Here is a 24,407-nt window from a genome sequence, read left to right on the forward strand (position 1 = left end):
TGCTTGTCAAAAGCGTCCGGATCCATCGTCCTAGGGCCTGAGCCCTGATTATAGCTAGACCGGAACGCTTTAGCACTAGCCAGGTGTGCCAGACAGGAGTAGCGCCTCTGTATTTGCTTCCCCGCCTTGAAATAAGTAGTAAGAGCCTCAGTCAGGCGTTGAATTTTGGCCTGAAGAGAATCCACCTTAGCCTCAGAGGCAGCCAACTGCCTCTTATACACATCCTTGGCTTCAGTAGCTATCTTCAGATTGGTAGAGGCAGTGGTGGCTCTCTTCTCTGTATTGTCAAGATCCTTCTCCAGCTTCTTGATGGAGAGGGATTGGGATTCAGCAATGGCGCAGAGGGCCATGGTGTGATATAGACTCTGTATAACAGAGGAACAAATATGAGCATAAATGGAAACATGAGTAAGTAAGAGTAACATAATTCTGAAGGAGCAATACGAACCTCTATGGCCCGGACCGGGGCAGAGGGGAGTAGTTATTCGAACCCCATTTGGCTGATGGCTTCCTCGTCCTTTGGGAGCCACATCCCTCGGGCCACAGCCAGTGCAGCTGAAGGGTCTGTGATCACAGAATCCCCTGAATGCAGGACTGACTTGTCAGCCCTGGTGAAGGAAGGAGTCCAAGGAGCCCCAATTTCAGCCAGAACAAATGCCCTGACTTCATCTTCAGGTTCAGCCTCTCCAGCCTTTTTCCCTCTGCTTTTAGAAGGGACTTTGCCCTTACCAGAGGATGGGGGGTTGAGGCGAGATTTCTTCATTGGTGGTTCCTCAGCCTCCACCTCACCCTCGGTAGACCTAATAACGACCAAAGGTTGGGTATCTTTGGCTTTCTTTTTTAAAGCCTCAGCCCTCCGTATCTCCTCCTTAGTCATGGGGAAACTATCAAAGGATGGTAGAGACAGATCCATGAGGTCTGCAGCAACAACACTGGAGGCAATATCCTTGAGGTTTGAAGAATTTAGCAGGTCCTCGATAGGCGAGGGACTCGTTCCTCAAGAAAAGAAAGTCTGTTCCTTGTTGCGGAGGATAGGAATGTAGTTGAAAAAACACCAAGAAACTCAGAAGTACGGCGAAACATTAAGACTTGGCAAGGAAAACAGCCAGAACACTTGGTATGAAGGGAGGTTAAGTATTCTATACCTAATTTCCCGAACTTGCGCGGGATGGGGAGCGTAATTGATTGGCGCACGAACCATTTTCCTTTAACTATAACCATCCTTTCTTTCCACTTCTTCTCGGATGAAGGAAGGTTCGTGCATATCCTCTGATGAAGGGGAGAGGTAAAAAAGAAGCGACCAGGCTCGGTCCCATGCTTAGATATATTATAAGTAAACAGAAGGTCGGCAAAGGTCAAATCCAGAGCCTCTAATTTCCAGCGCACCAACAGTGCCGAAAGGATGCGAAAGAAATTAGGATTTACCTGAAGGGGGTCAAGACCTAACTTGTTGAAAACTAAATGATAGAAGGGGTGAAGAGGGAACCGGAGGGCCCTAAGATGCCCTACCGAAAGAAGCAACTCACTCTCTTCAATTCCCTCGCTGGAGGTAAAATTGGCACCCTCGGGATATTCTACAATTTCTACTCCCTCAGGAATATCAAATTCTTCCATTACCGAAGCAATAGAGAACTTAATGCGGCGAATCTCTTCATGAGTAAGAACATTATCAGAGCCTGAGGTGGATGTCTCGGCCGGAAGGGGGGAAGTACCTAATTGATTCAACGAAGGACGATCTGTAAAAACCCTAGGAGGGGGAACCCTAATGCGAACGGGGGAAGATGAAGGTGTGGATTCAGAATCCCCAATGTCTATACATTCGGGAGTAGATGAAGTACTCATAATGAAAGATTGAAGAGAAAGATGAGAAAAAAAAACTAACCTGACAAGGCGATGGAATGAAGAACGCAGGAGTGCAGCTAGGGCGAATGTAACTCTTGCAGAATCTTGTACGACGGAGTAATAATGAAAGTCCTCAAACCGTCTCTGAAGCAAAGTAAAAAACCGGTTTCAATTCCCTCTTTAATGGGAGCCGTCACTCAATTAAAAATGAAATTTGGGGCAAAGTGTGGAGGGAAAAAAACTCCCTCCAATAAGAAGCGTACACGTCATCACTACACATATCTACATTCCAAGGACATATAAGGCCCGTCATGCTCAAGCCCAAATTGAGTGTATTTTTAGCCCAAGACCATTGTTATTTGTCTTCCAACCTCCATCAAGGCCGAATCAAGAGGTCATCAGCCCAACTTGTTAATATTTAACATCAGGTCCGTTACTCAAGCCCAGCCTGATCAAAGTATGTTCGGCCCAGTTATTCAAGAATGCACAAGTCCTACCAGTTGAAGGATTTACTGTAGAAGGAAAATTCTGAGATAGGAAGTTCTGTACAAGGCAAGTTCTATGTATGAAAAATTAGACAATGGAAAGAACTCTAGTAGTAAAGAATGTTTATATAGAAAGAATTGGAGGACAAGCAACGCGAGTCCTACCATAATTCTACAATCTTTTGTATTTAAATAGAGGTTTAGACCTCCAATAAAGGGATAAAGCAATTCTACGCTTCGACATATATTGTTCTTATTTATTTTTACTATTGATTAAGTGAGTTGTTTTATTTTTCTTAATCATTATTGGTTGAGCGAAATTCTGCACCTACAATGTGCATAAAAGAATTTTGGTGAGATGTGCTTGGTCTTGTCACTTTTTTCATCTGTGTAATGCATGCTACATTATCTTCATATAATACTGTTGGATTATCTTTTATTGATGAGAGATTACATGTTGTTCAAATATGTTGGATCATTGATCTCAATCAAATGCATTCCCTGGTTGCCTCATGAATTGCAAGTATCTCAGAATGATTTGAAGAAGTTGCAATTATTGTCTGTTTCATAGATCGCCATGATATAGCAGTGACGCCACAGGTAAACACACATCCTGTTTATGAATAAGCTTTATGTGGGTCAGAGAGATAGCCGGCATCTGCATATCCAATTAATTGAGAATTTGGTGTTTTTGAATAAAATAATCCCATATCAATTGTACCATAAAGATATCGCAATACGTGTTTGATTCCATTCCAATGTCTGTAGGTTGGTGTATAACTGTACCTTGCTAATAAATTGACTGGAAAAATTATGTCAAGTCTTGTGTAATTTGCAAGATACAAAAGAGCACTAATTGCACTGAGATAGGGCACTTTAGGACCAAGGAGTTCTTCAATATCATCTCGAGAACGAAAATGATTTTTCTTGATGTCAAGTGATCGGACAACCATTTGAGAGCTCAATAGATGGGTTTTATCTATATAAAACGTTTTAGAACCTTTTCTGCATATATTGATTGATGGATGAGAATACCACTCAAAAAATATTCAACTTGCAGCCCAAGGTAGAATTTTGTCTTTCCGAGATCTTTCATTTCGAATTCTTTCTTTAAATAAATGGTCGTCTTTTTGATCTCGTCCAATGTTCCCACAAGATTCAAATCATCAACATATATTGCAACAATAACAAAACCAGATTCTGATTTGTTAATAAAAATGCGTGGATAAAGATGATTGCTCACATACCCTTCTTTGAGTAAGTAATTGCTAAGGCGATTGTACCACATTCGTCCAGATTGCTTCAATAAATACGTTGTAATTTTATTGAGTACATATTACGTGGTTTTGTTTCAGGTATTTTAAATCCTTCTAGGATTTTCATATAAATATCACTATTTAGTGATCCATATAAATATGTTGTAACCATGTCCATTAGCTGCATATGCAATCTTTATGTGACTGCCAAATGTATTATGAATCTAAATATGGGTGCATCGATCACAGGGAAATATGTTTCCTCATAATCAATACCAGGTCTCTGTGAGAAACCTTGAGCTACCAGTCGGGCTTTGTATCTCATGATTTCATTTTTCTCATTACGTTTTCGTACAAATACCCATTTGTACCCAACAGGATTAACATCCTCAGTTGTTTGGACTACAGGTCCAAATATTTTACGTTTAGCTGTTGAATTTAGCTCTGCTTGTATCGCTTCTTTCCATTTTGGCCAATCATTTCTTCGTCGACATTCTTCGACGTTTTGAGGTTCCAGATCCTCATTATCAATATCAAAAGTAACGACATATAAGAATATGTTGTCGACAACAATTTCATTTCTGTTCCATCTCGTTCCATAATTTAGTGAGATCTCATAATTTTCAGGTACTTTTGCCTCATCAAGGGCATGTGCCTTATCAAGGGCTATATCATATATGTTGCCTTTGCCTCATCAAATTTATCATTTTATCATTTTTAGGTACCTGGGCCTCATGAAGAGCATTTGCCTTATCAAAGGCTATAATCTTAGATTGATCAATAATATCTGTTGCTCTTTTTGTGCCCTCTTCGGGAGTGCCAATTCTTTTATTGTGATTTCCTCTTACAAGGAGTAATATCTTTTGCACCGACTGGTCTGCCACGCTTCAAGCGTGTTTTGGATGCATTTGTTGCATTACTGACAGAAGGTCCCTCAGGGACAACAATTCGTGTAGGAATATTTGTAGTTGGTATATGTGATTTTATTACTTTCTTTGTATCAGTAAATGCATCAGGTAATTGATTTGTAACATTTTGCAAGTGAATGATCCTCTGAACTTCTCGTTCACATTGATTTGTGCGAGGATCAAAATGAGACAATTCCAGGGCATTCCAAGTAATATCATGTTGCTGCTGTGCCTTTTCTCCCCCTAATGGTGGAAAAACAACCTTATCAAAATGACAGTCAGCAAATCGTGCTTTAAAGACATCATCTGTCAGGGGTTCAAGATATCTAATAATAAATGGAGAATTAAAACCAATATAAATTCCAAGTCTACGTTGAGGACCCATTTTAGTGCGTTGGGGTGGTGCAATTGGAACATATATAGCACAATCAAAAACTCATATGTGAGAGATATTTGGTTGTTGACTAAAAACAAGTTGTAATGGTGAGCACTTATGATAAGCAGTTGGTCGTATACGAACTAATGATGCAGCATGTAATATGGCATGTCCGCAGGCAGAAACATGTAATTTTGTTTGCACAAGCAAATGACGACTAATTAACTGAAGTCTTTTAATAAAAGGTTCGGCCATAGCATTTTGAGTATGAGTGTGTGTAACAGGATGTTCAACATTAATTCCAACTGGCATGCAATAGTCATCAAAAACTTGAGAAGAAAATTTAGCGGCATTATCAAGACGGATTGTCTTAATTGGGTAATCAAGAAAGTGTGCCCGTAATTTGATGATTTGAGCAAGAAGTCTAGCAAATGCAACATTACGAGTAGAAAGCAGACAAACATGTGACCATCATGTTGAGGCATCAATTAAGACCATAAAATAAAGAAATGGTCCACAGGGTAGATGAATTGGCCCACATATATCCCCATGAATTCGTTATAAAAATGGGAGAGATTCAACAAAAACTTTTAAAGGGGATGGTCTAATAATTAACTTACCTTGTGAGCAGACGGTGTATGGATAATTATTTGGTAAGATAATTTTTTGATCATTTAGTGGGTGTCCATGTGAATTTTCAATAATTTGACGCATCATTATACTCCCCGGGTGACCAAGTCGATCATGCCAAAGCATAAAAAGTTTTGGGTCACAAGATTTTTTATGTATCACAGCATTTGACTCAATTGTCCTAATCGTTGTATAGTATAACCCAGAAGAGAAAACATGGAGTTTTTCTAATATCAACTGTAGACACCCAATTTTGCCCCTACTCATTTGAAGGGGTATTTCAGTAAAACTAGTTTGGCCAAGTTAGGAAAATCAAAAAATTAGGCCACCGGATCATAAAATGAATGTCACCATTGGATCTAGAACATCCCAAAACCTTAATATACACATAGATTCAAGTTCGTAATGCGACTCATAACACTCAATTAAGGAAGGGACAAAAATGTAATTTTGCACCCCTTGACCCCTTCAAGTTTAATTAAAACCTGAAAAATAGGCTAATATGATTTCCAAATGTTAAAATAGACATACCTATTGTGTCCGGATTGCGTCAAAACTTCAAGGTAAAATAAAAATAAAATAAAATAAATAATTTAAATAAAATAAAATATAAATAAATAAAATAGTTATCATTTTGTGACTTAAGGCCATAAACTAATTCACCAGGTTGTGGTCATAAGTCACGCCCATATAGAAGGAATAATAAATATAATAGCAATGAAAGGAAAAAAGTAATAAAAAATAAAATAATAATAATAATATAAAAGTATTATTAATTCTGTTACAGTGATTGCCTAGACCTAGGATGTTTTGGTCAAGCTACCTAAATAGTCACATAATTGATCTGTGACCACCACTTCCCCATCATATTATGAATATAATATTTATATAATAATTAAAATAAATAAATAATATAACTGCTAGTAAGTTCACAAATTTGGGGATAGATCGTATCTAGAATATACGACCTTCACCAATCCTCGTGATGATCTTTTCTAAAAATAAGTGAGTCGGTTGAAAACCCATATCATATACCCTATAAATACAGCAGCCCTGTGCGAGGAAAAGGAGGAGGAGAAAAAAAAAACAAACTTGCAACTACATAAGGCCACTCCTCCATCTCTACACTAATATACCTCCTCCATCTCTACACAGACCAACACAGCATACAGGGACCGATTATCCATACCCACATCCATCCACCATAGAGGGACCGGATTTCTCCAATCCACATACACCAAATATCAACCCTAATGACATAGACAGACGCGCAAAAATGCCCAGATATAGACGCACAAACACGCTTTAGTAGCATAGTAAAAATCCCTCCTTATTCCCTGAGGTTTTCAGCAAACTTTCACTAGTTAATCCATTGTGGTGGTGGTTCTGTTTGGCTGCCGTCTGGAGTGGAGGTTGTTCTGTTGAGCTGCCGTCCGGGGTGCTGGTGGTTCTATTTGGCTGCCGTCTAGAGTTGTGGCATTTGTGGTACAATCTGTTTAGTTCTTAACATTTCTGCTCAATTTACTTTGCCATCGCATGTGTGTTTAATATAAATTGCTTGTATATTTGTGTCTTAGTTTCACGGATATTGGGTATTTGTTTTCTTGATTGCATGACTGTTGTGTATATTGAGCATATTGCCGCTCGAATTATATTTTTGCTAAATAACTTTTCCCTCAGATACAAATTATATTCATTACAGCATGATTAGTTGATTGAAAATAATATATAATAATAATAATAATAATAATAATATATTTCAATTGTATTAAACTAACTAATCACACCACGAGAGGTAGCCAACTGATTACGTGGTTTCTGGCATCAAGTCACGTGTTAAGGGTTAATAATATATATATAAATAAAATAAAATAATAATAGTAATAAGAGATATACAACAATAATAAATAAATTTTTTGTTTGTTTGTTTGAATGTTCTGAAAGTAATCATATCATCAAAATATTTATGTTTTGGAATTATTATTTTCTGAAATAAATATTTTCTTAAAAACAATATTTCTTTTAAAATAATAGTTTACATTCTCCCCAAAAATAATCATATCTTATAAATAATGTTTTTAAAAAAAAAAAAATCGGTTCTCTATAATAATATATATCTTCAAAACAATATTTTTCTAAAATTAATGCACTGTGAAATCATATTTTCTAACTAAAGATCTTGAAATCATATTTTCTAGAAAGTAATATCTTCCAAAATTATATTTTTCTAAATATTAAAGTTTCTTTTAAACTTTAAATTTGCATTCTAGTTCCCTAGTAATTAGATCTCCGGAATTAATCTGAATAATACAGGAACCCTAAAGTTCACTTTATGAACACCTAAAAGTCCATTTAAACCACTACTTGGGACTTTCTTAAAAGTCCTTATCTCGTTTTATTTCTTTAATTTATAATTCAAAGAGTAATTCTGCTCTTTTTTTTTCAAAATTCAAGCCATCTTTCAAAGAAATTTAATTTCAAATTTGACTTTCTTAAAAAAAGCCATATTTTTAAATCACAGTATCCATTTAGTTAAAATTCCATCTTTTGAAAGTATTTAAATTCAATCATTTATCTTCCAAAAAAAAGTATATATATACCTTCCTTAAAGAAAGGGTACTTTCTTTAAAACATACAGGTTTCCTTAGAAACATACATACATATATATATATATATATATATATTCCTAAATTATAACATTCTATAAGAGCATTTTAAAATACCAATTTCCTTAGAAATATATGTTGGTTGAGGTTTGCCCTTTAATGTCAAATGCAAGTCAAAAGTGTATTGCTATTATTCTCTCTATATTGGTATCACAGGGGTATTTTAGTCATTTTACTCACGTGTGAATATGTGTTATACTCCTTCAGTATCCTGAAATACACCACAGAGTAAATACTCAAGTATTTATCAACGTAGAATGGTGCTGCAGCAATTACAAGTGAAATGTGAGGGTACTTCCTGGAATTTCAGTGTGCTATGAAGGACTCTCTATAGTGTGCCACGTGCACTGTGGTTCTAAAGGGAGAAGAAAAATGACTGAAATGTATATTCTCAACTCTACGTATCAGCATTGTACTAAATTAGGTTGTAGAAAAGGTGGTTTGTGTGTCACAAGCTAAGGCTGCACAGGGGTAGATTGGCCCATTCATGGTATTTAATGTCAGCATTGTTCTCTATCTATGATTAGTTGATGATGGAATATCCTTATCCATACTAGGGCAGCAATTTCAGTGTATAAATGTGCTGTTATAGCAGCAGCAGTAGGTGTGCATCTGAAAGAGCCCATAATAAACTTTTGAGCTGAAATGAAGAAGGTCTCGAGAGGTTAAAGTTTTTAATGATTTCAGAGAGATTCATTGTTGTTTTAAGCTGCATTTTAATCTCTGATATCATCATGAAGAAGGTGCAGATTTAGTTGGGGTTACATGTTGTAGATTTTTGGTGCATGAAGGAGGTTTGGAAGTTCAAAAATAGCTGTGACTGCTTCTAAGGTCTAAGCAAGGTTTGAGCAAGTTTGTTCGGGGTTTTTACACCTGCTGAAGGCATCTACACAACCAAAATCAAGCTGGTATCAATTCTCACATCTCAGACCTTCAATTTAGCTTGTTTTCTGGTTTATACTCCTGGAACTAAGTTTACCATGATATAATCTTGCTATACTATGTTTGTACATCATCTGAGCATAATTTTATTGAGGGTTAGAAGCTGTTCAAATTGATTCTAAACCAGAAAATTGGCTTGTTCCTATTCTGACTTCATGAACCTCACAACTTAGGGTTTTTGGCTTAAAAGGCTGCTGTGTGTGTGTGCTGTGAATGCTATACCTGTGAGTAGTTGCTAATATCTTTATCTGAGCATACATATTTTGATAATATATGTCTAAGAGAACCAAGAATTGAGTCATGCTACTGCAAAATTACAATTCTGTCCTTAAGAACAGTCCTGCTGCAGAAAATTGTTGAGTGACTAATCTTGTGCTTTATATTGATAACATCTTGCTATAAAATGTGAAGTGGATTTTTGAGCAAGAGTTTAATGTTAAATGGAAACTGTGAGAACTGAGATCAAGAAGGTTTAGCCTCGGAATTACAGTTTTGCCCCCCTTTCTCCAGAAAGTTTAAGTGCAGCAAATATATATGCTGTGAGCTATTTGCTTGCTGTTTTATGAGCTGCTATGGTGTGTTCTTGTTGGTATAACTTGTCTCTGCTACAGACCAAGTATGATTCATCATTTTAAAGCTGTGAGCACCTTTGGTTGCTGAGAATATAAACAATACTAACGCTGTGTGTAGCATTTGCTGAGAATCAGTTTTATAACCCTCAAGTTACTGTTGTGATCCTGTTTTACTGATAACTTGCTGTTCCAATTATAATAATCATCTGAGCAAGTTTATTTTGACTATTGAAGATTGTGGGAGTGCAGTTTAATCAGTTTCTAAAGGTGCTTTACTGTTATGCTATTCTATACCTGATTTTGGGGTTTTTGAGTTGAATTCAAGGCTGTTGTGAACTCTTACTGTCTTACCTTGCTTAACTAACTATGTTTATCTTTCAAGCAAGTGTATCCTATCTATAAAAGTCTATGGAAGTGAAGAATGAGGCCTAGTTGAAGCAACATTACAGAAATACCCTTTGAAGCTACAAAGCTAGGGTTTATTGGGTGTTTGTGACCAACTGAGATTATAATTCTATACCTTGCTGTTTGATTTGATTTTATTCACTTAGCAAGTGTATTTTATCTATTGAAGAATGAGGATGCAGAGTTTGGGGTGCTCTTGAGGCCACATTACAGTTTTACCCTTAAGAGTCTAAAACTAGGGTTTTGAAGACTACAAGGCCATTGTGTGTTATCATCTCTATACCTTGCTGGTTTCACTGAGTTTATCTCTCAAGCAAGTGTATTTAGTTATTGAGAGCTGTGGAACACATTTGCAGATAATTCTAGAAACTGCTTTGTGAAGTGACAACCATACCCTTGAATTTGGGGTTTTTACCTTGTGTGCTCTTTCATTGATCTACCTTTGTTTCTTAGTTGTGGAATTCATTCAAGCAAGTGTATTTGGCTGATTCAAGGCTGTGGGAACCTAGTTTGGGTATCAAGTGAAACTGCATTGTACTTTGACAGATCTATTCCTTTTTGTTGCAGTAAACTGGAAGCTAGAGGTTCACATTGTTCTACTTTAAGCTGTGTGTTTATTCTAATCTTGTGTTTTAGCTGAAGTATTTTGTACTTGGTGTGTTGACACCTTATTCTCTTGTTGACAGAGCTGTGAGAGCTCAGTGAGTCCAAGCAAGGTTGCTTAGGACAGGGGGAGTGCATGTGTGCTTATTGTTGTTGCTTATGTGTGTGTAGAGGGGGTGAAAGTCAGTGTCCTAGCTAGTACAAGGTGTGTGGAAAGTGGGGCAGCTGAGTGAGTAACCATTTGCATGCAGCAAGTGAAGATGAAGAGCTAGTGTGTATGTAAAGGGTGTGAAAGTCAATGTTCTTACTTGTACAAAGAATGTACTAAGAGTGAGACAGTTAAGTGTGTAATAACATACATCACCTAGTGGAGCTTTTATTGGCAGAGGCCAAGAACCTTGTGTTATGTGCCTTAATTGACTTTTGTGTTCATATCTCCTATGTTCAACTTGTTTGTTCTCAAGTGAAAAAGAAAGAAGTTATCCTTAGACAACCACCCCCCCCCCCCCCCTCTCGGTCTAACAATATATATTTACACTTTTCTTAGAAATATTAAAAGATAAAATTCCTTAGAAATATACTTTCTTAAATTACAAAGTTTCCTTGTAAACAATTTTAAATGCTAATTTCCTTATAAACATATATTACTTTCCTAAATTGCAAGTTTCCTTATAAATATTTTTAAAATACTAATTTCCTTAGAAATATATATGCTTTCCTAAATTATAAAGTTTCCTTAAAAACATTTTAAATACAAATTCCTTAGAAATGTGTATACAGTTTCCTTATAAATATACTTCACTAAAATATAAGCTTCCTTATAAATATATATCCTTCTTAAATTATAATGTTTCCTTATAAATATTTTAAAAAATCAAATCTCCTTAGAATATATATGTTTCCATAGTAACAATTTTCACTTTATTAAAAAATATATTTTCTTTTAGAAACATTTCTTCTAAAATAATTATTAAATACTCATCGAACTACATTTGACCTGCTCCTTGCCACTTATGGGATGAGGTATATAGGCAACCTAGGTATTCCTAGGTTCGGTCATGTCATTGACAAAAATCTTTCTTCTCTTATCAAATTCGTATGTTTATATATGCATTTTCTATGAAAGAAAATATCTTATTTTCCTATAGGTAAGATTAAATTTTCAAGTCATTCAAATAAATTATCTTCAATTATTAAATGACCAATATAGTACTTTTTGGAATGTAATATAAAAATAACGTAACCGTGTTTCACGGGTGTCGTGGGGTGCCTAACACCTTCCCTATGCACAATCAAACCCCCAAGTCCTTTATTCTGGTTTCCTACACTAAAATGGATGTCGAATAAATAATACTTAAATATCATTTTTTTTTTTTAGTCCTTAGAAATCATAAGGTGACCTAACACACCGAAATCCTATGTTAGGTGGCAACTCCAAAAATAAATAATAATTTAACCATAGTCACTATGTCGCATTAAAGCCCTTTTTCTGACCCATTAAGTGTTTAATATAACGCTAATAGAAAGGGCGGGAAAAATCCGGGCACGACATCAACTTCTTGCATGAGGTAATGGAAGTAATGTAAAGATATTCCACATTTCTTTCATTTGCGGTCTCAATACCCATTACAACGCAAATATTTAAAACTTAACAAATTTCTCCGAGATCTTGTAGAATATAAGGCATCATTGATTTGTAGCCTTGTTCCACGTAGTAAAATGATGTTGGCTTGTTTGAGCCTTCAATCAAGTCAGTAGGACCTGATATTGTACTGACACTAGCGTCTGTCAAAATTAAGTGAGAAAAATATTTTTGATCTCGAAGGATTGTGTGTGTTGTTCCACTATCTGCAAGATATATGTCTTCACCATTTATTTTGGAACCAGTCAGATCCATTCGTATTCATGCAAATTTTTTTATTAGAAAAGAAATATTTATAACAAAAGAAACTTTAATACAAATTAGAAAATAAATACTTTAATACAAGGAAAATAAAAAATTGTTGAAGATAACATAGTAGAAAAAAATATGAAATAGAAATAGGATTAATTGGTGTGAACATTTCCATCACCAATTAGGTGGTCTATTTTTCCATCACGGTCCTCAAAAAAATCTGATTAATTGGTGTGGAAATTCATTTCTTTTTGTTTTCCCTTTTCTTTCATTGAGGCTTGGTAAAGTTTAGCCAGATGCTTAGGTGTAGGAAAAATATTTTACCAGTGCCTGTTATTCCACACCAATAACAAGTATTATCATGTGCCTTGGGAGGTTGAGCCACATCCTTCCCTTTTACTTGTTTCATTTCATTATAATCTCTCCTTTGGGGATATGGTGTGGATCTCTGATTGCGAAAATTTGAGAATTGATATAATTCACGATAATTGGAGTGATTTCTACCACGACCATATTCATTATTGTGGTAGTTATTTTTACCACGACCATATTCATTATTATAGTCATTTCTACCACCACGACCACGTCCACGTCTACATCCACGTGATGAGGTAACATATGTTTCAGGGATCGGTGTCGATCCAGTTGGGCAAGACTAGTGGTTTCTTAACAAAAGCTCGTTATTTTGCTCTGCCACAGGAAAATATGATATCAGTTCTGAATATTTTTCAAATCTACACTCTTAATATTGTTGTTGTAAGAGTACATTCGAGACCTGAAATGTGGTGAATATTTTTTCTAACAAAAGTTCATCAGTGATAGTATCACCACACAATTTCAGTGTCGAACTGATTTGAAAGGGTAATTTACACAGACCTCCCCTATGGTTTACCATAATTACAGGCGGCGCCCTTCCTGCTTCGGAAATTACGCGGACTTCCCCTACTTTTTAAAATATCCTACACGGACCTCCCTTATCTGTGACGGACCGTTAAATACACTAATGGAGCTATTGAAAGTACTGAAATTCCTTCTCCTTGGCATCTAAAATTACGAAACTACCCCTCTCAGTTATTGGGTAGGCATGACATCAGCTTGTCATCTTCTCCGAAAGCAAAATGTCAATGAAAATTTTCATGTGTGTGTACAGAACGGAGAACACCATTAGCTTTGAACTGATCATAATAGATCAAACAAACCTATACCAATATCATGATTCAAAACCCTAATCACCTCAAATAATAGTTTACTTAAACTAAAAAAACATAAAAATTGGTTGAAAAGAAATACTAAATACCAATCTGAAGAGACTACCACTGAAAACATGAACTATAGAAACTCTGAATTCACACAAAAAAATAAAATAAAAAAAAATAAAAAGTAAAAAATTCACTTTCGGATTCCAAGTTTGTTAAAAGTTCTGCAAGAAAAAGAATGACGAGTGATCCTTATGGCACTTCATTGAAAGACAATAAACATGCAGAAAGAATGTGGAATCATAATTTACTGAAATAAGAAAAAATGTTGAGTCATAAATGGTATAGCAATTAAAAGGTAAATTAATTATATATTCTTGGGAGCAGTAAATCTAATGATCTTAGCCTATCATAGTATATATATCATGATATCATTTTGATGGTAATATATATATATATATATATAGACGTGGTAAACCATATGGTCTGGTCTCTGGTGCCTAAGTTTCGAATGCTATGAATTTTAAGAGATGACCAATCACTTTTTCACACTAGATTAGCAAATTCAAGTTTCTAATCCAAATTCTCTTGCAGTGCTGGAGGAATCGTACCCACCTTCGGCCGGAACTTTCAGGTCCGAGCTCGCCGGAAATCAGATTGTCTCACAGCCTCGCCGTCACAGATCCTTACCGTCGCCACCTCACAGCCTCACCGTCTTAAACCCACCACCACAACCTGTCGCCGTCACATATACCCACCACCACAGCCCGTCGCCGCCACAGATCCTCGCCGCCATCACAAATCCTCACCGTCGCCATCTCACAGCCTCGCCGTCGCCATCTCATAGCCTCACCGTCTCAAACCCACCACCACAACCCGTCGCCATCACAGATACCCACCACCATAACCCGTCGCCGTCACAGATCCTCGCCGCCATCACCAACTAAACCAGATGAAGGCTATATATATATATATAATATCAAGTATATATATATATATATATATATATATATATATATCTTTTAAATATAATATTTATTTAATTATATAGACAAGAAGGATGCCGCCCGTAATTATGTTAAACAATAGGGGAGGTTTGTGTAAATTATCCGATTTTAAATAGGACAGAGTTGTATTCAGCTATAGTTTTAAAATCTTGCAACCGCAATTGCAGCCAATCAGCCCGAGCCTTTGGGAGGCTAACTGTTTTTTTATTATTATATCTTTCTTTCAAATTTTTCCACAAACTCAGTGAATCTCTTTCAATGAGGTATTCAGTTTTTATCTCCTCACTAATATGGCGCCAAAGGAAAATCATGGCATTCGCTTTATCTTGTAATGATGCATCATAATTTTCTTTAATTGTGTTTTTGAGGCCCATGGCATCTAAATGGATCTAAGCGTCCAGAATCCAAGATAAATATTTTTTGCCAGAAATATTCAAAGCCACGAATTCCAGCTTTGTCAAGTTTGACATTTTTAGAATAACTAGACATGACAACAAGATAAAAATACAATTTAGCATAGTATATAAATAAATAAAATGGTATTAAATGAAACATTAACATAATATGAACTATTTAAACCACAAAGGCGGTAAAACCAACCATAGTGAATAAATTATTAAACAATAAAGGCGGTAAAACCGGTCATACATCATTAAGTAATAAAGGCGGTAAAACCGACCATAATTAATAGATAATAGAGGCGGTAGAACCGACTATCATTAAATAATAAAGGCGATAGAACCGAACATATTTAGTAGATAATAGAGGCGGTAGAACCGACTATAGTTAGTAGATAATAGAAGCGGTAAAACCGACCATCATTAAATAATAAAGACGGTAAAACTGACCATAGTGTGTGCACATATATAACTTAAGTAAACAAATTAATTTCATGAACAATAATTAATAATTAAAATTTTTTTACCCTTTGAAATCAGAAATATAATTTTCTTCGATAAAACAAATAAACCCAACAATCTATCAAAACTAATATTATAAAAGAGATATATAGTTGAAATAGAAAGAAGGAGAAATAGCTTCTTCTTCAAATCTCAGGTGGCTAAAGTTTGTGCTAATAACATCTTATAAATATGATGTTAAAGTATATCTTGATAAAGGCAAGGAGATATATAAAGATGAGAGTGTGATATAAATATGAGCAAGAGGAAAGCTGACTACTATTTCATTTCTTCGTACCATCAATTGTATACACATTAGCCTATTTATATGCATGATTGGGAGTGGGCAACAAGCAGCTTATCAAACAAGTTGCTTAGCCATTCATTACAAGTGGACCCCACCCCTATATATATATATATATATATATATAAAAGAAAGTTCAATTAATTTTTGTTTTGTTTTCACAGGCATAGTGCAGTTGTATTATTATTAAGCTAAGCTAATTCCTGTTGAGTGTCTGAGCTTTTTAGTGGAGTATGGGGGAGTTTAATTAATTTACCTTTGTCCTGTTGTTATTTGGTAATTTTATAGATATGTCAGTTTTTTCTGTTTTTTTTTTACTACTTTTCATATTTATTTATAAACTATACTTTTCTAATTTTACAAGGATATTTAGAACCTCCCCTTCTATATAATGTTGGACGTCTCTCTCTCTCTCTCACGCGCGCGCGTATTATCAACATCCATAACTCACACACGTATTATCAACATCCATAACTCTCGAGTATTTTTATGACCAATTTGCTTACCATCATATTATTATACACAAAAGAGATATTCAAATTTTGTGTGAGAGGGAGATTGTTGTGATTAAAAATTAGTGTTGGTAAATTTCGTGTATGTCATTTTTTTTTTTTTTTTTTTTTTTTTTAAATCATTAGCTAATTTGATCGGTTTTGGGTTCTTGAGTTTCTTGCACAAAAAATAAATAAATAAATAAATAGCCAAAAGATGAAATCAAAACCTATATTTAATTCAAAGGACTAACATACGTTTAAAATTTAAATATAAGTATTTTTTAAAAAAAATCTAACCAACTTGCCAAGTTAGGAAGTTTAAATCTGACTTAAATTCCCTCTAGTAGGACTAGCAAATTCCAAAAATATATAATGCCCCTTTTTTTTTTCTTTTCTTTTTTTTTTATTTTATTTTTTGCCATAATCTAAACACGGCAAAAGTGCAAAAAATCTCTAAACTATGGGTGAGTTGCAAGATACACCTCTCAACTATTTTTTGTGTGCAGATGGATCCCTCAACTTCACAAAAGTCTTTATGAGCTTAAATTATGCCATTTGTATAAATTATTACTGCAACATCAAAGGAGAAAAACTTAATTACGTCTCTTGTATTAGCATCGTGGTATCACAAACTGATTATATATTCACGCGTAGTAATATGATCCATTAAAATAAAATACTTTTACTTATGTGACATGATAAAATTAGTTGATGGAACAGATAACGAAGTACTAAATGTGCATGAAAGTTTTACTCGTCATCAAAATTCTCTTTCATCTCTAATGACCTTCGTTAAGCAAATTTTTTTCCCGGTAAATTAGCAAAAAAAAAAAAGTTAAGGGTAAAGTGCAAAATACCTGCTTGAATTAGATCTGAATTTGCATTAAACCTCCTTGAACTATATTTTGTGCATAATATTATTAATACCCCCTTAACTATCTCATTTTGTTGCAAAATACCCCCAATGAGTATACTATTTTCATTAAATGATCATAATGCCCTTTCTTTTTGAATTACATTTAATTTATTTTTCTTATTGAAATAAATTATGAAAAAAAAAACTCATACTATATTGGTGACATATTCTCCATTAAATTTGCATAATTTTTTTAATTTTTATATTAATTGTTTAAATAAAAATTTTCAATAGAAAATTTTAAAACAATTTAAGTAATTTCTTATTTTTTTCATAAATATATTTCTATGAAAATGAAGGTATTTTTATTTAAATCATTTCTTAATTGTTAATAAATATATTGTATGAAAAAAGAAGGAATTTTTTATGATAAAAAAAAGTTTAAACCGAATATAAGAAGTTTTATTATAATAGTATAGTTTAATTATAAGTTACTCATATTAGAAAATATGATTACAAATCTATTTATTTTTTTCCATTTTTATGATAAATTGATACTAATTCTAATAATCCCACCATTCTTCTCAGAACGCCCGAAAACCATGGAATTGACCCATCATCGGACTTAATCCGGGTCTGAGACCCACTTTTATCACCATAGGAGTAAAATGGTCATTTAGGAAAATTTGACTGTTCGATCACCAACCAAGCCGGGCTTCGGTGTTCAAAACACCGAAATTCTTTTTAGAAATATGAGTTCATCATGAACATTCAACAATTGGATTTTTGACAGTCAGATGAGCCTCAACTGGATGGTGCCATATAGGCGTCACACGGATAGGAAATAATTGGCTCTTAGTCAAGTGCTAATATGTTTATATAGTTTGTCTTGAACCCACAGAGCCAAAAACAGTTCCTAATTATTTGTTCTATGGATGTTGAGGACAAAATTAACAATTTTTTCTTGCGTCGTGAAATTGATAGCCAAGAAGCAGCTTGTAGGAAAAGACATGCATGAGTTGAACTCGCAATAGTAAATCACTATGTTTGAGAATTGAGAGTTTTGAATTATATTTGAACGCTAAATTAATTTTTTTGTTTTATTTTCACAGAAATTGTGCACTTGTTATTAATATTATTAATGTCGGATAATGATGCATCTCCCAAATTAGAAGGATGTCGAATGGAAATCATTTGAGTAGGGACGTAGACCCCTACCGCATGATGTCATGTGGTAGGACCCACACCCTTGCTCACATCACCTCATTTGATTTTCTCTGAAATGGTAGGGTATAACATTTTCCTCGTTGGTCCTATTGTTATTTGGTATATTGAAGGATTTTTATAAGAGGAGACTGCCATGGAAGTTTTTATTTTTATTTTTATTCTGACAATACAAAACAATCATACGGCTTCTACAAAGCACAACTAAATAAACACAACACTACACAGATCACAAACAAAGCCACTGCCCAACCAACAATAAGACCCGTAGTCAACTGGAAAAGATTACTTGCAGGCCACACATATTGGCTTAAAACTAAACCAAACTGAACATCGGCCCCATTAAACAACCCACTTTTGATTGGGCTAAGCCACAACCAAACAGGCCCATTCTGTTCTGCACCTTTGATTGCCATGGAATTCAAAGTTGGAACCATAGGATATCATTTCACTTGTATTCATTATTCGAGGACTGATTAGGAAACACAATTCTCAAATTATTATTTAACTAATTTAATAAAAGATTGGGTGATTTAAATAATAAAAACAACACAATGAAATTGATGAAAATATAATAGAAAGAGGTACCAAGGTTTTGATTCCACCGCCAATGATCATAACTCATATTTTCAATTGCTAATTTGTTAAATGTCCACTTTAATTTCCACACATTCAATATATGATAATTGTGTTTAAACTTATTTATGGTCTATCCTGGGTAGGCATAGATTCGATTAAATACTCATTATCCATGGTTAGGCATAAATAAATAAATAACTAAAGGAAAAATATAAATTACAACTATGTTACTATGTACCCATGATAAACAATTATAATTTATTATCTTTTTGTCAAATATCCCTACAAAAGTTACTAGTTCATGATCAAACACAAGCAATCTTTATACTAAAGTTTAAACACAATTAATCTTAGTCTTGGTTAAGCACATAAAATCAATTGTATTAAAATAATAAATTGTATTAAAATCTGCAATGAAAAATAGAGTAAATAATTTTATTCATTAAATATGATCATCCAACAAACTTGACAATTCAAAACTATGAAGTTACATGACTAGGGCTTCCTCTCAACCTAAATATAAATCATGTGCGTCTTTATTTGTTAGACTTGGGCTATTTCACAAAAATCGTCAATTACCCATATATATATATATATATACAAAAACACAAGAATTAAATAAAATAATATAAAATAAAGGGTAAAGTACACAGACACCCCCTGAGGTTTGGGGAAAGGCCATGTAAGTGAAAGTTCGTCAATTTTTGGACAATGACACCCCTTCAAATTTAAAAAATGGACAAAAAGGCCCTGAAGATGGTGAATTGACCTTATTACCCTTTGATATAAAATTTACATTTTAATTGCCTTAAATACCCTTGGATTAAACCCAAACCCAAACCCAAACCCAAACCCAAACACATCTCAAATCCTAACCCAAACCCGACTGTGAAGAGAACCTCTCCCCTAGTGTAGAGAACCTCTCCCCTTTTCTCTCTGTATGTGTGTGTGTATGTATAGACACACACACTACATCTTCATCACCCCTCAGCCACCGCCGCCGCCGCCGCCTCCGCATCATCATCATTCTCAATTTCATTAACACTTGCACAGGCGAGGTCTACAATTAGCTACCCTTTGTATTAATTGTGAATTTGTGAGTATGCAGTGGATGATGTTGGTTCTCTTCTACTGCAACTTTGCTTTTGCTGTTTGGTACTTGTTCATTCAACTTCTTAATTGGTCATGGCATTTCTCAGATCTCAGTTGCAAGCTTGCTGATGTAACTGGTCATGCCTTACTTTGCTCAAAAACTTTACCAATTCACAGTCTCTTTGCTGATGTAAATATGCATCGTTTTCGGTATACGACCTTATCCATGGCTTCCTCAATCCAAACCCATTTCACACACTACAATATCATCAATTTACCAACCACCCAAATTCAATTTTCCAACAAATTTTTGACCTTTTTTTCATCAGCAACAATGCCACCAAAAACATAGAAGAACACCACAAAATACATATACACACATAGTTGTAAACACACACGCATAGATACATGTAGAGAGAGAAAGTAATCGAAGTAGAAGAACTAACTTCTCTGTTTTAGAGAGAGAAGCAAAACCCATCAGACATAGCTCTAGCAGGGGCACCTTTAAGAAATGGCTGGCGAGAATCAGTTTTTCGCTCTTGAACTGCTTAATGGCCCATGTCTTTGCTGCCTTAACCAGGCACCAGTTTTAAATCAAAATTGCAGGCTTTGAGCCAAAGAGTATTCAATCTAAGGTTTAGCAGCATCAATATCCTCAGTAAGAACGAAAAGATAAAGTATACATCTTAATTCTTTGAATTTTAGATATTTTCAACTGTAACAAAGCACCAAGAGGAGAGAAGAAAAACCCAGAATCAATATATATATATATATATATATATATATATATATACACACGATTCAGAAAAGGGAAGAACTCGAGCTTTGGAGAGAGAAGCTCCAAATAGAAGTCAAACGCCGAACGGCGAGATCTCTGGTAGCGAAGCTGAGCTCAGCATCGGAATAAACTCGAACCGAAGCTTTCTGCGACCTTAGTCTCATCTCCAAACACGACCCGGAAAAGTCGATCTCTGATCGCTGACGAGGGCACAATACCCTACATCGCCGAAACCCTCTACTCTCTCTCTCCAATCTCCCAAGAAAATGCCACTGCCACCCTCTTCAACCTCTCCATCTCCAGCGCCGAAGCCCTAATGTCCACCCGCGGTGCTTGTGTTGTTATATAATATATATATAAAAAGATGAAAAAGGGTAATTTGGTCGTTTAATTATTTTGATATTTTATAATTAAAATTAATAAAATAGTGAGGGGTAAAATTGATTTTTCACATATTTTAAGGCTCTGTTTGGCTTGCAAATTTTATAAGGGGGTGTTATTGTCTCAAAATTGAGTAACTTTCATCTGGATGTCCTTTAAGCAAACCTCAGGGGGTGTCTCTGTACTTTACCCTAAAATAAACTACTAACAGATTTAATTTTGAAAGTTAATTATGTATAAATTATGCACTTATCAATCTAGGGTAGAAACCCAGTGAATCTATTATAATTTTACTCTTTCTTGAATGGGCATGTCTTGTAACAAGAATATGTTTTTTTTTTCAATGACAAGAAACTTACAAGTTCATTTTTTTATAATTTTCACCTTATTCAGGAAAATAATTTCAATTTTGATTTTTAAAATTTAACATTAGGAGATAGATAAGATATTATTATATTACAATTTTCCGTTTTGTTAGTATAAAGAATTGTAAAGAATTTAAGTGTTAAAAATTTGTGTATAAAGGTAAAAGAATAATCATGGTCATAATTTTAATAAATAAAAATTATAAACTATTATTTACAATCATGGTTACTAGATAGTAAAATAGTAAAATTTTCATTTTTGCCACCCTATTGACGAACACGTAAATTAGTTTGCCCTTGTGAAGTTTCAAAAAGATGTAAAAGAAGAAAATTTTGAATTGACTACTGCCTCACTGAAAAACAACTTTATTATTATTATTATTATTATTATTTTTTACTGTTTTGTGTTTTCTCGAACAAAACCGTCATGATATGGGTAAGCAATAATAAATTGCGAATTCACTTCGGATATGGCTCAGCGATTTACTCGCTAGACTTTGGAGCTTAGTAAGCCCAAAGTCTGAAATTCGAGTCCCGTTGAGTATTTTTTGTGGCTAATCTCTATTATCATTGCAGTGACTTACCCAACCCGGATGAAGAGGTTATTCTGAGTCCTCAGAAATTAGTCAGGTTGTTAAGAAACCCTAAGAATTCGTGCTATCCCGAACACTCCAAATTAATTAACAAAAAAAAAAAAAAAAAAAAACGAGTATGATTAATAACCATCATTATAGTAAATTAGTAAAATCTTCATTTCTTGTCACCCTATTGACCAACATGTCAATTTGTTTGTCCCATTCAAAGTTTCAAAAAGTGAGAAAATTATTTTGAATTGACTAAAACCAACCTCAAAAAAACTTAACATGAACCATCCTAGAAACATCTACTCGTGGCATATATGACCAGGTTAAAAAAAAACTTAACATGAACCATCCTAGAAACGCCTACTCGTGGCATATATGACCAGGTTAAAAAAAACTTAACATGAACCATCCTAGAAACATCTACCCGTGGCATACATGACCAGGTCAAATATGAACAAGACTGCCTTACTAATTATTATAGAATGTTTCTCTAAAATTTAATCAGGCAAACTGCAGCACCATCGTAGGCTATTACGTCAGCAGTACTAGAGTACCAGTAATGAAGTTTCCAAATCCTCTGCTGTACGGATGCTGTAATTTTTCTCACACATTTAATTCTATTTTACAAGGTAGTAATTTTTCAACACATTAATCCGATTGAAATAAATAAATTTAATTATGCTGAATTATTTTACGTAGACAATAAAGAATCTAGACTATATATAAGAGCATAGAATTAGTGTCTTGAATTTCAAATTTAAGAAAATTTAATACTAATTTACAATGTCAAATTTCACGCTCTTAAACGTAAACGGTTGTGTGTTCCGATTATAACTTTCTCTTGCAATACAACAAAAATTTTAATGGTCTTCTGTAATAAGGGATTATTTGTTCCACGTCAAATTTAAATAAGAGGTAAAGTATATAAAAATAAATGAAACGTTTAAAAATTTGTCACATAAATAAATATGTTAATTTTATGCTATTGATAATTAACTCTTCGTTTATATATCGTCCTGCGAATGGTGAGACAATATAATAATATCTCCCCTGAAAGTCAGTGGGGATTTTAATACTCCGTAGCACAAGTTGGGACAGTGTACAGCTGGAAATGGCTTAGAACGAGTTACACGTCAGACTGAGTGAGGGCGGTTCTGTTCTCTAAAAGCCGCTTATTAATGGCCTTAGCTTTGCTGACGATGTGGTTTATCCATCACTTGACTCGGTAGGACTCACAAAGCAATGTTGTCAAAATTTAGGGGTAAAAATGGAAATCTATATTGACAAAACATCCGGAGGCAGCTCCCACGCGCGGTGAAAGAGTACTGCCATTCTCATTTAAGGACATATTGGTTTATTTACATGAAATTATAGAAAGGGTAGAAAATAGAAAACCTAATCTTGCAAGAGATAATAAATTATTAGATGGTGGTAGACGAGGACTTGATGGTCTAATTTAATTAAAATTAATATTTAATTTTTTTTATAATACTATTATAATTTTGTCTATTCACTTATTATTTTAATCGAAAATTTTGAATTTAACTAGACCACTCAATGTAAGTAATTTAAGATCATCTCATAATTTCTCATCCTACAAAAGATTCTTCATGAAATTATTATTGAGATTCTTCCGATCATATTTCTATATATTCTCATAACTTTATATTTATTATACTCGTTCCACAAAAAAAAAAAAAAAAATGTTTATCTTGTTCTTTGGTCACTTAACAATCGTGTTTATCCACAATCAATATATGTGTTTATCCACAATCAGTGCATTCCTCTCTATATATTCTACGCGGGCCTCTCTTTGTTTAAGTTTTATTCTCTTATTCTTTTTTATATATGATTATATAAGCAATAGAAAAAAAAAAAAACTATTTTGAGAATACTTTTTAATTAATTATATTGTATTATAAAATTGCAACAAAGCATTTTCTTTATAGATGAATTTTTTTTTACAGTCTGACCCAATCACAACAATACACGTAAGCAAAAATTTAATAAGATGATGACCATATAATAATTCTCCTTTATAGAGACATGCATAATCTTAAAGAATATAT

The sequence above is a fragment of the Cornus florida genome, unplaced genomic scaffold (genome assembly GCF_030987335.1).
Source record: "Cornus florida cultivar Cherokee Brave unplaced genomic scaffold, ASM3098733v1 CherokeeBrave_3.0.0_Hap2_Chr11, whole genome shotgun sequence".
NCBI lineage: Eukaryota > Viridiplantae > Streptophyta > Magnoliopsida > Cornales > Cornaceae > Cornus > Cornus florida.